Source organism: Symphalangus syndactylus, chromosome 5 (assembly GCF_028878055.3).
Source record: "Symphalangus syndactylus isolate Jambi chromosome 5, NHGRI_mSymSyn1-v2.1_pri, whole genome shotgun sequence".
Taxonomy (NCBI): domain Eukaryota; kingdom Metazoa; phylum Chordata; class Mammalia; order Primates; family Hylobatidae; genus Symphalangus; species Symphalangus syndactylus.
The window spans coordinates 143562369-143575651 of NC_072427.2; the positions used below are offsets into that span (position 1 = coordinate 143562369).

At 40.4% G+C, this 13283-nt stretch overlaps 1 protein-coding gene across 6 annotated transcripts in view; it reads left to right on the plus strand.

The window, feature by feature from the left end:
• The window catches only part of DUSP16 (dual specificity phosphatase 16), an 88962-nt gene that overhangs the window by 12031 nt on the left and 63648 nt on the right, over nucleotides 1–13283 (plus strand). Inside the window, exon 2 of one of the 6 annotated variants that reach the window (XM_063639650.1) lies at nucleotides 9640–9757. The exons of 3 other annotated variants lie outside the window; for them this stretch is intronic. The gene's annotated coding sequence lies outside the window, so the exon portion shown is untranslated. Of the gene's footprint in view, nucleotides 1–2339; nucleotides 2993–9572; nucleotides 9758–13283 lie in introns of those variants that run through there. 2 more of the 6 variants (XM_055280592.2, XM_055280593.2) reach the window with 2 other exon arrangements.

Sequence of the window (13283 nt, forward strand, 5' to 3'; positions counted from 1 at the left end):
AACGTGCAGGTTTGTTACATAGGTATACACATGCCATGGTGGTTTGCTGCACCCATCAACCCGTCATCTACATTAGATATTTCTCCTAATGCTATCCCTCATCTATCCTGCCAACCCCCAACAGACCCCACTGTGTGATGTTCGCCTCCCAGTGTCCATGTGTTCTCATTGTTCACCTCCCACTTAGGAGTGAGAACATGCGGTATTTGGTTTTCTGTTCCTGTGTTACTTTGCTGAGAATGATGGGTGAAACTGGGTTTTTAAAAAATGATAGGCAGTAAAGAATATACAAGTACATGTTTTATTAGCTGTCAGAGTGATAGATACATCATCACCACATACCGTGCATCCTTGACTCACTGTTGTACACTCATGAGGGAATGAAAGTGAAAAAGACAGATAACGTCTTCATATTATCAAAAATAGTTTTATAGATCCCTTGGTTCCTTCCTCATCTCTGGATCACACTTTGAAAACTGCTGGTGTAAACTAGTACCATGTGCTGACATCCTTTTAGAGCAGTCTGATACACACATTTTTTTTTTTTTTTTGACATGGAGTCTTGCTCTGTCACCTAGGCTGAAGTGCAATGGCGCGATCTTGGCTCACTGCAGCCTCCGCCTCCCAGGTTCAAGCTATTCTCCCACCTCAGCCTCCCAAGTAGCTGGGATTACAGGCACCCTTCATCATGCCTAGCTAATTTTTATATTTTTAGTAGATACAGGGTTTCACCATGTTGGCCAGGCTGGTCTTCAACTCCTAACCTCAGGTGATCCACCTGCCTCAGCCTCCCAAAGTGCCACTGTGCCTGGTCTGATACAGGCATCTAAATCAATAAAGTAACATGTCCATCTTAGTTGATGAATTTGTCAGGGAGAAGGAACTATGCTAGTGTGTAGGATGAGCCATGTGGCCAGAGACCATTATGGGTGGAAGGTCATATAACATCAGAGCGTGTTGGATAAAGGGTAGACAGAAGGGAAGAGTCAGTGAGAGCACTTTATAACATAAAAAAGTGAAAATTTGCTCTCCCTATTTTTTATTAAAAAAGCACTGTGGCCACATATATGCACACATACCTGTTCATGTTCATACTTATATTTTTATTCAAAATCTGGGGTACTGAGTCATTTTTTTTCTTGAATGACAGAATGGGAGAGATGGTAACGTACTTGAAAGGAGAACGGACTGCTCTTGGTAGTCGTTTGTTTCATCCAACTCGGGAGACTGTTGACTTTTTTTTTTTCTTTTGGGAAAGCTAAGGGATGGCAGAAGATAAATGAAAGAAGAATGGTAAGAGTGAATGGAGTAGGCATTAGTGATTATGGAAATAGCTATAGGCAAAATGAGGCTGTGGACAGAGAGTGGAGCTAAGCATGGAGGGCACGGAGGAAGACTGCAGGATCAGCTGGGCTCCTCGTGTGCTGGGCCTGGAAGAATGGGGCTAGGGAAGTGCGGGAGTGGGTGCAACAGGAGTCATGGAGATGCACATATAATTGAAGGATTTCTATCAAAACACGGTTAAAATAACTATATTAGATAGTCTGCCTTTTAACAACTTACCAGTATTCCATTTCTGTTAGTAGGAATTGTTTATTCAGTTATACAGGGGAAAACAGCAGTGCCACTTTTTCAGTCATCTTCATGATTTCTCTAATAATGATGTTGATGGTAAAGAAGGCTAAAGCTAAAATTAGGTTTTGGCTTTTGGGCAGTTACTCGTGTTTCATTGAAAATGAAAGACTAATTGTATTTTTATTTTATTTTATTTTATTTTTTTGAGACGGAGTGTCACTTTGTCACCCAGGCTGGAGTGCAGTGGCACGATCTCCGCTCACTGCAAGCTCCGCCTCCCGGATTCACACCATTCTCCTGCCTCAGCCTCCCAAGTAGCTGGGACTACAGGCGCCCGCCACTACGCCCGGCTAATTTTTTTTTCGTATTTTTAGTAGAGACAGGGTTTCACTGTGTTAGCCAGGATGGTCTCGATCTCCTGACCTCCTGATCCGCCCGCCTCGGCCTCCCAAAGTGCTGGGATTACAGGCGTGAGCCACCACGCCCGGCCTAATTGTATTTTTATTTTAATAGGGAAAGATATACATATGTGTGTATTGTCTGTAATTAAAGTACTCTCAGTACAGTGTTCTGAGGAAATGCCCAGGTATTTCATTAAAATACCTACAGCAATCCCAGTTGAAAAACAAACTCAAGTGAATTTTGTGGTAAATGAATGGCTTGTTTGATTTTAGATGCTGCCAGTGACTGTCTCATTATATGTAGCTAATGTGATGTTAGTTCAAAGAGACAGTTATAATGGGGGTGGGTGGGGGTTTCCAGGTACCAAGTGTTAGGGAGTATGGTATCCACTTGCTTGGAAAAAGTAGTTTTATTGAAGTTTTAAGTTATTGTGAAATCAGTAGAGATTTTTATTATAGAAATGACCCTAATTCACTCATTAAAATAAGCACATTGGCTTTTAAATCTAATAGGCATTTTTCTGGGCAACAAATATATTATTTAGCCAATAGTGTCCTTGTCATCAGCATGAATAAGTCTTTACTTAGTGACTTCTATGAGTGAGGCATTAGAAGGGATACAGTGAAGATGCATTTGGCCTTGGTCGTCAGGAGCTTATGCTTGTTTTTAGCATCTCTTTATAGATTACTATTCACAGTTTAAACAAAACACGATAAAAGACTCATTTTTTGCCCTAGGGGTTTTTCAGCTTGGGGTCCGTCACCCTAGTCTCTGCTTTTTATAGGCTGAGGGATAAAGTCATGATCATGATTAGAAGTGGAGGACAACCCACTTGAAATCCCCTCCTGATGATTTCCCCTTTTCTCCACGATTGCAGACCTGCCCTGCTTACTCTAAGAGCAGTGTGTTAGCTGGCCGCGTCTGCAGAATGGTTTGGGAGAAGGAAGATAGTATCTTGGAGCAGTTCTTGACACCTTTAGGTTATAAAAGGTTGGGAGGAACACAGCAAGAAAAAGTAAGAGATCTATTGCAAAATATTTCTTTTTTTTTCTTTTTCTTTTTCTTTTTTTTTTTTTTTTTTTTGAGACAGTCTCACTCTGTCACCAGGTTGGAGGGCAGTGGCTCGATCTCGGCTCACTGCAACCTCTGCTTCCCGGGTTCAAGCTATTCTCTTTCCTCAGCTTCCTGAGTAGCTGGGATTACAGGCATGTGCCACCAGGCCCAGCTAATTTTTGTATATTTAGTAGAGATGGGGTTTCACCATGTTGGCCAGGCTTGTCTCAAACTCCTGACCTCAGGTCGCCTGCCTCGGCCTCCCAAAGTGCTGGGATTACAGCCATGAGCCACTGTGCCCGGCCAACACTTGTTGTTTTTAGCTGTCCTAATGGGTGTGATGTGATATCTCATTGTGGTTTTGATTCACATTTCTGTGGTGATTGGTGATGTTCAGCATCTTTTCAAATAGTTGGCCATTTATATATCATTTTCGGAGAAATGTTTATTCAAGTCCTTTGCCCATTTTAAAATTGGATTATTTGAGTTTTTTCTCGTTGAGTTGTAGGATGCCTTTTTCTTTAATGTGAATCAGCTACTTAGAACTCACAGATTAGATGTGATATAGTTCAGGGATATAAAAATGGAGTGAGTGGAGTACAGTAACTGTCATCTCTGCTTCTCCTGCTGTTACCAGTACTGCTTAGTCAGGGTTTCATACTCCAAAGAGGATTTGGAGGGGTCTGGTTGATTCTCTTCTTCTTCCCTCTCCTCATTACCTGTAAACCAGAGGGACGGACTAGGTGATATCTAAGGTTTCTTCCAGCTCTAAAATTGTAAATTTTGCAAGCATTGCCTTTTACCAACTAACCTCTTGTGTCTAAGATTTCCTTGGAATCTCAGTAGTATCTAACTCCTACACTGAGAAATCTTTGTTGCCAGCCAATAGCTAGAAGGTAGCACTCCACCAAAGCTTTGTTGGATCTTTGGTTTTCTAACTTGATCTTACTTATACCTGCTTATAGCATGGTATCACCTCAGAATCCTGGGCTTAAATGTTTGTTTTTTTAACTGCTTCTGTACACAAGTCCTGTGGTGGATATGTCCTAGAGTGGTAGAGCTTGTACTTACCCTGGAGATACACAGTACTATGTTTTTCTTTTCTTTTTTCTTTTTTTTTTTTTAAGCCTACTCACAGCTCACAGTCATAAGGAAGTAGAAGGTGAAAAGTTCATTGGACAGTGGTTTTTTTTTTTTTGCTTTTCTTTGTTTGTTTGTTTTGTTTGTTTTGAGACCTAGTCTCACTCTGTCGCCCAGGCTAGAGTGCATTGGTGCTATCTCGGCTCACTGCAACCTCCGCCCGGGTTCAAGCAATTCTCCTGCCTCAGCCTCCCGAGTAGCTGGGATTACAGATGGGCACCACCATGCCCAGCTAATTTTTGTATTTTTGGTAGAGACGGGGTTTTGGCATGTTGGCCAGGCTGGTCTCAAACTCCTGACCTCAGGTGATCCACCTGCCTTGGCGTCCTAAAGTGCTGGGATTACAGGCATGAGCCACTGCACTGGCCTGTTATTGTTTTAAATACATAGAGCAAACAAAAACACCAGTCCAAATTCAGTGAATTTTTATTTCTGTTAAGAACAGCTATATTTTCATGCCAGGTGTAAAGAAATATTTCTTAACTGATTTATTTGTTGTCCGTGGCTTTCATATGGACAATGATATCATGCTAGTAATTAAAGGTAAGAAATAATGTGATTATGGTTGAGGTTTAAGGGTACTGCTAAGATAATTATTTTTAGGTTTCAAGCACTTGATGTTTTTAATTTTTTGTGTCTTATAGATAGCATCCGACAGATAGCCAGTCTTTAGGGAGCTTATTTTAGTTATGGAGTTATATATTATTGCCATATGGTGCCATGACTTAAAATGTTCTCATGCTGACAATACTATAGGAGGAATAAAGTAAACAAGCAAAATCCAGTAAACCAAATAGGAATGGGTGAGCAATATGTAGGGTGACTCAGAATGCATGAGATGTTGGTAGTGCTTACACTAGAACACAGCGTATCTATCTAGTGTTGTCTTTGTGCTTGACCATCTGTGACATCTATATTGCTTTCTGGCCTATTGCCAGGTCTTGATGGCACATTACCAGTCCCTTCTTACAAAATACTAAAAACACCTGGGTGTGTAAATAGCGGAGGTAATGGAAGGACTGAGGCAGCTTCAAAGAACTGCATGGTGGAAAGTTGCCGTAATGGTCAGAGCCACCCTTGTTCATTCATTCTTAACCTTGGTTATACAGTAACTCAAGGATTGAAATATATTTCGTAGCACGACAGTTTCATTGCAAAATATTATCTAGGCCCTTTGGGGCTACTTATCACCATCCATCCCACTGAGCATAGGCTGGTCATTTAATTGTGAAAAAACACAACCACCAAACACAGGTAAAGTAAAAAAGATAAAACTAAACTATGGGTGATCATTAGTAGACCAGAATTCATTAACATAATCATTATCTAGAGGGTGTAGAATTTACCCCCCCAAATGATAGCATTTCATAAATTTATAATGTTATATAAATGACTCTCAGATGTTTTCATTATCCATTTATTTTGCATGGGAAATATAACTTATTTTTATAGTGTAATTTCATTTGGGTTTCTAAAAGTACATGATGTTACTGTTATTACATCAATATCATTTATAACAAGTTCTTTTTCGCCGGGCGCGGTGGCTCACGCTTGTAATCCCAGCACTTTGGGAGGCCGAGGTGGGCGGATCACGAGGTCAGGAGATCAAGACCACGGTGAAACCTCCTCTCTACTAAAAATACAAAAAATTAGCCGGGTGTGGTGGCGGGCGCCTGTAGTCCCAGCTACTCGGAGAGGCTGAGGCAGGAGAATGGCGTGAACCCAGGAGGCAGAGCTTGCAGTGAGCCGAGACTGCGCCACTGCACTCCAGCCTGGGCGACGAGCAAGACTCCGTCTCAAAAAAAAAAAAAAAAAAAAAAAAGTTTTTTTTCCATTCAGATATTCAGAATCCACATATTAAATATTAGATTGGTATATTATGGCTCTAGAACTGTGATTTGGTTACCATTTCTCTTACCTGCTTTGAATTTGGTGGGGAAAGATTTGCCAGGAAATGAGACTGAAGCTGTCATATAGTTTTGGCTAGATTGTAGTTTATAGGATATCGTTAGACTTTATTTATCCATGTACTCTCTTATCTGTTATTAGGGTAACTTAAGATTTGACCAGGATTTGTTTTTGAATTTTTTGGAGTGATGGAAATGTTCTGCATCTTGATTGTGGTGATGGTTACATTACAGTGTACATTTGGTCAAAACTCATAGAACTGTGCACCAAAAAGCATTAATTTTACTTGATGTAAGTTAAAAAAGAATACTTTAAAAATAAATGTAGTGGCCAGGTGTGTTGGCTCACACCTGTAATCCCAGCACTTTGGGAGGCTGAGGCGGGCGGATCACCTGAGGTCAGGAGTTTGAGACTAGCCTGGTAAACATGGTGAAACCTTGTCTTTACTGGAAAAAAAAAAAAATACACAAATTAACTGGGCGTGGTGGTGTGCGCCTGTAGCCCTAGCTACTCAGGAGGCTGAGGCATCAAGCCGAGAATCGCTTGAACCTGGGAGGCGGAGGTTTTCAGTGAGCTGAGATCGTGCCACTGCACTCCAGCCTGGGTGACAGAGCGAGAATCCATCTCAAAATAAAGTAAAAATAAATTTAGTAAGATTACTGGATGCGAGGTTATTATACAAAACCTATATTTCTATATAACAGTGATAATCAGAAAATGAAATGTTTAGATGCTATTTATAATAGCATCAAAAAAATCAAATGCTGGTAATAAATCTAAGAAAGATACCTGAAACTTTTACAGAAGTTTATGTAAGTGGATTCTAAAATTCATATGGCAGTGCAAATGGCAATAGTCAAGGTAATATTAAGGAAGAACAAAGTTATAGGATTCACACTATTGAATATACAGTGTGGAATAAACTAATGGATAATGGAACAGAATAGAGCCCTGAATCAGACCCACATATGTAGATACTAATTTATGATTAAAATGGCACTTTACAGCAATGTGGAAAGAAAGATCTTTCGATAAATGATCCTAAGTCAATTGCCTATCTGTATGAAAAAAAAAAACTAATTTTGGTCCTTGCTTCCCATCACTTACAAAAATGAATTATCGGCTAATTGTAGATCTCTATGCGAAAGGTTAAAGAAAAAAGCTTCTAGCAGTGTTCAGCCATATTCGTCATCAAAAAATGCCGAATGAAACCACAGTGAATTACTACTACACACTGACCAGAGTAGCTAAAATTGAGAAACAAACAAAAACTTGAAAATACCAGTATCAGCATGGATGTAGAGCAACTAGAACCCTCATGTATGGATTCTGGAATTGTAAATTGGAATAACTGTGGAAAACTGGTTGGGTTGTATCTGTTATACTAAAGTGTTATATACTTATGCCTGTAACCTAGCAAACCCACTCCTAGGTGTATACCCAACAGAGATGTGTACTTATGCTCACCAGAAGACATGTACAAGAATGTTCATAGCAGCACAATTCATAATAACTCCAAGCGGGAAACAACCCACATGTCCATCAGTGGAAGAATAGATAAATACATTATTGTATATTCAATGAGATACTATGTAGAAGTGAACATGGAAAAACTCTTGCTACTTACAACAACATAGATCTGAACATAATTTTGTACAAAACAGTTCAGACACGAAAGAGCTCAAAAACAGGCAAAACTCAGCCATGGTATAAGAAGTCAGGATCATGGTTACCTTTGGGGAGAGAGATTAGTAATAGGAAGACATATGAAGCCAACTTCTGGAGTACAGGTGGGTTTCTATTTCTTGATCAGGATGGTGATTACATGAGTGTGTTAACCTTATGAAAATTCTTTGAGCTGTGCATTCATGATTTGTGTATGCTTATTGGCATATATGTTATACTTGAGTTTTTACGAAATTTATTTTTAAATGCTTTAAGTTAACCATAGGAGTAAGTGGCATACAAGATTGTATTAGTTTCCTTCTTCATTAGTAAAGCTTGTGTTATCAATGCTGTCAGGGAGAAAATTATTTGTATTACGAATACAAATAACTGGCCCCATAAATAAATAGAACAGGCTTAGCTTCTTTCTTAACCAAATCCAAACATTCTTAGGCTTCTTGAGTTTTTTATTGCTTTTGTTTCTAGGGATAAACCAATTCTTTTTTTCTCTTCACAAAAGAATATATTTCTGGAAGTCATTCTATATCAGATAGACATCTTTCTTTTTACATGTCCATGTGGTATACTACATTGATATAATATATTTAGCCAATTTATCACTCATTAACTTTGAAGTTGTTTCTTTTTACAGTTATAAACATGTTACAGGGAAAAATATTTCACATAATATACTTGGGCAGGTATTTACATAAGACAAATTATTGGAAGTAGAATTTCTAGATCTCAGATTATGTGTATTCTATTTACTTTTTTATCTTTTTGTTTGAAAATAATTTTAAATTTACAGAAGGAATAAAAGAACAGCATCTACTATTACCAGTTTGCCCCCTTTGCTTTATTACTTGCTGTCTCTTCATATTTATATATGATATATTTTTCTGAACCATAAGTTGCACACATCATGGCCCACTATCCTCAAGCACATCAGCAGGTCTCTGAAGAACAAGGACAGTTTCCTACCCACAGTACAGTTGTCAACCCCAGTAAACCTGACATTGATTTAATACTTCTAACCAGCCCACACATGTATTTCAGTCCTGTAAGTTGACACAACAACATTCTTCATAGCATTGTACTGTCTAGTACAGTCTTAGTTTGGGTTGCTATAACAAGTAACCTTAGACTGGGTGGCTTATAAATAACAAATTGACTTCTTATAGTTCCGAAGGCTAAAAGTCTGAGATCAGAGCGCCAGCATGATCTGGTTCTGGTGAGGGCCCTCTTCTGGGTTGCAGAGTACCAATTTCTCATCGTATACCCAAGAAAGAAAGCTCTCTGGGAGTCCTCTTTATATAGCATGAATCCCATTCATGAGGGCTCCACCTCATGACCTAATTACCCTCTAAAGACTCCACCTTCAGATACTATCACAATGGACTTAGGGTTTTAATTTAAGAATTTAGTGGGGACACAAATATTTGGTCTTGCATACAGGGTCCAACTAAGGATCGTGTTCTACATTTACTTGTCATGTGTCTTTAGTTTCTTTACATCTGGAGTCATGCCTTGGCCTGCCTGCCCTTTTTAAAAATGACAGTTTATTGAGACACAATTCATATACCACAAAATTTACCATTTAAAAAAAGTCGAGATGTAATTTCAGTCGTAAAATTTGTCTTGGAAAGTGTGCAATGTAGTGGTTTTTAGTATATTCACAGTTGTGTAGTAATCACTACTATCTAATTCTAGGACATTTTCATCACCCCCAAAACAAACTCGGTACACATTAGGTCATACCCCATTTCCCACTCCTCCCAGCCTCTGGCAACCACTGATTTACTTCCTGTCCCTATGCATTTGCCCTTTCTGGGTATTTCTCTTTTTTTTTCTTTCTTTTTTCTTTTTTTGAGACAGAGTTTCGCTCTTGTTGCCCAGGCTGGAGTGCAATGGCGTGATCTCGGCTCACCACAACCTCCACCTCCCAGGTTCAAGGGATTCTCCTGCCTCAGCCTCCTGAGTAGCTGGGATTACAGGCATGCGCCACCACGCCCGGGTAATTTTGTATTTTTAGTAGAGACGGGGTTTCTCCATGGTCAGGCTAGTCACTAACTCCCAACCTCAGGTGATCTGCCCACCTCGGCCTCTGAAAGTGCTGGGATTACAGGTGTGAGCCACGGCACCTGGCCTTTCTGGGTATTTCATATAAATGGAGTAATATAATATGTGGTCTTTTGTATCTCGTTTCTTTCCCTTAGCATAACATTTTTGGGGTTCTCCCATATTGTAGCTGGTATCAGTGTTAATTCCTTTTCATGGCTAAATAATATTCCATAGTAGGGATATACTGCATTTTGTTCATTCATCAGTTGATAAATTTTTTTGGCTGTTTATAAAGCTGCTGTGAACATTCTTATACAAGTTTTTGTGGGTCCATTTCCTTTTTTCTTAAATAGTTTATTTTAGATTCAGGGTATATGTGCAGGTTTGTTACATGTGCGTATATTTTCAGTGCTCTTGTATTTACATTTTAATCTGGATGTTATATCTCACTTTACGGAATTTTTTTCACAGTTATTTCTCTCTAGGGTTTGTGGTGGAACACATGTAGACAGAGAAATAGTTGTTAGGAAGACATAGACCTGGTAGTTTGTCACTCTGAAGTGGGCTGTCAGCTGAAAAGCTTGAGGACCATGGGTCTAGACAGACAGCTCATTCCGACTACAACTATCATAGATTGACCAACTCCTGAGAATTTATGCCATTTACCTACCTTACGGGGCCTTCCAATAAGATGGACTAATTTTAATAAGAGTTTCTTATTTTTCCACCTTAACGCTTTGTGGGAGATACTGTTGGGTGGAAATAATGTCAGTGTAATCTTGTCAAGGCCTGTACCTATTTTATTCTTCTCTTCATGTTTGTATTTGTATGGGGCAGGGGACTGTGTGTACCTGGGGTCCAAGGGAAGATGAATTGTCTTCCCCTCTGCCTTTCCCTCTAAATCAGTGCCACAGTGAGAATCAGCAACTGGCCAGGCGCGGTGGCTCACGCCCATAATCCCAGGACTTTGGGAGACTGAGGTGAGTGGATTGCTTGAGTCCAGGAGTTTGAGACCAGCCTGGGCAACACGGTGAAACTCCAGCTCTACTAAAAATACAGAAATTAGCCAGGCGTGATGGTGTGCACATGTAGTCCCAGCTACTCAGGAGGCTGAGTTGGGGGGATCACCTGAGCCTGGGAGGTTGAGGCTGCAGTGAGCCATGAGCAGCACTACTGCACTCCAGCCTGGGCAATCAGAGTGAGCCATGATCAGCACCACTGCACTCCAGCCTGGGCAATCTGGCTCAAAAAAAAAAAAAAAAAAAACTGTCTGCCTCCTGAAGAAAGATGAATCTGTGCTAAGTGGCCTCCTGGCAGGAAGCAGCCAGCCTTCAGGGACCAGCTGACAGGAAGTTGCCTCCAGAATTAGTAGAAGTTTGCTGGCTGGCGGTGTCCCCGCGCCCTCCAAACCTCTTGACCACAGGTTATTTGTGAATACAAAGAGATTGTGTAGCACCCTAAGGAGTTGGGGTAGGAGAACGTCCAGAATAAATACACAGGTGAGACTGACCACCTTCTCACCTCCTCCTGTTGACTTCTAGATGTCACCACTTGAAATTTTTTCTCTCCCACTGTTGCTACGTAATGTCACTGAGCCTTATAGATATCTTATGAAATTGCTTTAAAATTATATCCTCCAAAAATTCCTTGAGAAAAAGCCTTGCACAATATAGATGTTCAGAAACTGTTGTGTAAGTGAATGAAGCACAAGTTAGACCCACTGTACAAGGGAAATAGCTGAATGAGCATTTTCTAATCCAGTGTTCCTTGTATGTTAATATGTTATGAAAACTCCTGACTCTGGTTAAATACCATCTTTAAGAATTTTATTTATTTATATTTTTATATATTTTAAGACAGGGTCTCACTCTGTTGCCCAGGCTGGAGTGCAGTGGCAATCATAGCTCACTGCAACCTCTATCTCCTGGGCTCAAGCTCCCCAGTAGCCTCACAGCGACCTCCACCTCCCAGGCTCAGCCTCACTAGTAGCTGGGACTACGGGCCCCTGTCAGCACACCTGGCTGATCTTTTTTTTTTTTTAAGTAGAGTCGGGGTCTCAGTGTGTTGCCTAGGCTAGTCTCAAACTCTCTGGCTTCATTTTATTTTTTCTTTTTTTGAGACAGCGTCTCAGTCTGTTGCCCAGGCCGGAGTGCAGTGGTGCGATCTTGGCTCACTGCAACCTCCGCATCCCGAGTTCAAGCGATTCTCCTGCTTCAGCCTCCCCAGCCTCCCGAGTAGCTGGGACTATGCTGCCACGCCCGGCTAATTTTTTCATATTTTTTAGTAGAGACGGGGTTTCACCATGTTGGTCAGGCTGGTCTTGAACTCCTGACCTCAAATGATCCACCTGCCTCGGGCTTCCAAAGTGCTGGGATTACAGGCGTGAACCACTGTGCCCGGCCTTTTTTTTTTTTTAAATAACTTCTGGCCCAACCTCGAGAAGGGTGGTGACGTCCTTTATTTAATGTAATATAGATTGTTTGGCTGGAGGCCCGAATCTTGGTTTCCATCATCATCTTAAGTGAAGTTTTACAGGACTGGATTAGAGAGGAATTCTAAAGGCCTGTATGCCCTTGTAATGGTGATTAGCTGTTAGTAATGGGAAATTCCTGGGTGGAGACATTTATTTAACTTGCATTCGTAAGCAGGTGAACACTGAGCTCTATCTCTCCCAAGCTTTAACAATCTTTCCTTGACACATCTACATCTAAAAATTTGTAGATTTTTAAGAAGAAAGATTGGAAACTAGATTGCTTCACCCATAAACCCTGTCTTATTAAACCCTAATTGGGCTCAGTGCCCCAGCATATCCTTGCAGTCTTTTGTTGGGTATCATAAGTGAATTGTTTATTATTATTATTCAAATTATAGAGGCCGTGACATTGGAGAACTGGATCTCTTACCTAATAAAATATTCAGAATTCCAGACTTTCAACATATAAAACATCTCAAGTAATAGATTAATCACAGTGTTACATGTGTCACCAGATTTCTCCTCTGCTGTCTCTTAAACTGCCTTCCAAGTGACCTGTCCCTTGTGACAGTTTTTTAGGAGAAGGTAAAGGATCCACCTCTGCTTGTTTGTGTGAAAGATACTGATGCCTGGGCCCATTCCTCAGAGATGCTGATTTATCATTCTGAGGTACATCCGGATATTTTTAGAGCTCCCAGATGATTTTAATGTGTAACTAAGGTTCAGAGCTACTCTGTTAGCCAAAGTGCTCCTCCATTTAATCATGTACTGAGTTGTTCCCTTTTTAGCAAATGTTAGAATTTACGATAGGTGGGAGGATTACCTGAGCATTTATTACATGCTTTATATTTTATTACATACTTTAATTGTCTTACTGTATTTTCATGGTGACCCAGTGAAGTCGGCAAGCATTTGCTTCCAGGGTTCCTCCCCCTTCACTAGAGTCCTGCAGAGGCTGTTGCCTCACCATTTGGTTCTCTGTTTCATGCCTGGCATTTCATCTGTA